At 35.5% G+C, this 998-nt stretch overlaps 8 annotated features.

The window, feature by feature from the left end:
* Positions 1–998: a sequence feature (heterozygous, non-Esmeraldo-like haplotype).
* Positions 50–87: a sequence feature (GA-rich).
* Positions 137–161: a sequence feature (AT_rich).
* Positions 208–265: a sequence feature (T-rich).
* Positions 273–302: a sequence feature (AT_rich).
* Positions 492–565: a microsatellite.
* Positions 717–784: a sequence feature (T-rich).
* Positions 930–957: a microsatellite.

Here is a 998-nt window from a genome sequence, read left to right as displayed (position 1 = left end):
GTGGGCGGTTGTGGCCATTGAAGAGAGAAGAAAGAATTAAAACAGAAGGAGAGAGAGAGAAGGAAAAAAAAAAAAAAAAAAAGAAAGGGATAACTGATGTAAAGAGGATAGTAGTTAGACACACAAATAATCTGCCTATATATATATATTATATTATATATGATTTAGTGTCGGCAGTGCATTGTTCTGTCTCTAACCAGTCTGCCGTTTACTTTTCTTCTTCTTTACATCCTTTTTATTATTATTATTATTTATTTTTCTTTTTTGTGCTCATTTTTTAAATTTGTTTATTAAATATATAACAAAAGTGTATGCGTGTGTGTGTATGTGCGTGCTTTTCACGCCTTTCCGCACATGCTTCTTTTTTTTTTTTTTTTTTCGTTTCTTGTCGGTTTGTGTATACCGTGGGTGATATGTCATTTGTTACTTTAGGCGTTGTGTGCATCCAACTAAATGCACGCACACCGTGTCTATGTGCCATTGGTAGCATTTATATATAAATAAATATTTATTTATTTATGTATTTATATGTGTATATGTTTATCTATCTAATATATATATATATGTGTCTTTTATTTTATCTGCATTTTTATGTGTGTTTTTTTGCGTGTCTTTGCGGAGCCTTTTTTGTTTTTGTTTTGTTTTGTTTGTTTCTGCTCCCCACGCATTACCAATGAGCCTGCAGGGGACAGTGCGATTATCGTCCTCCGAAGTAATTTTTTTTTTTTTTTTTTGTGTGTTATGCGTCTCTTTACTTTTTTTTTTTTTTTTTTTTTTTTTTTTTACGTGTCAGTTTGTGTCTGTCTGTCTGTGTGGGAATAAGGCGCATGCCTGCTGCTTTTCGCAGGAGGGTTGGCTTTGCAGCATGGCACAATATGTCGTCATTGGCAACATGCCGGCAGAAGCGGTGGGGCGGCGGTGTTATTTGGGGGGGGGGAGGAGGAGGAGGAGGAGGAGCAAACACTCGCGAAGGAAATGAAATGAACTGAAATTATTTT

The sequence above is a fragment of the Trypanosoma cruzi genome, genomic scaffold (genome assembly GCF_000209065.1).
Source record: "Trypanosoma cruzi strain CL Brener 1047053517091 genomic scaffold, whole genome shotgun sequence".
In the NCBI taxonomy this organism is placed as follows: Eukaryota; Euglenozoa; class Kinetoplastea; order Trypanosomatida; family Trypanosomatidae; genus Trypanosoma; species Trypanosoma cruzi.
Note: the sequence above shows the minus strand (reverse complement) of the source record. Positions and strands in the feature narration are given on the sequence as shown.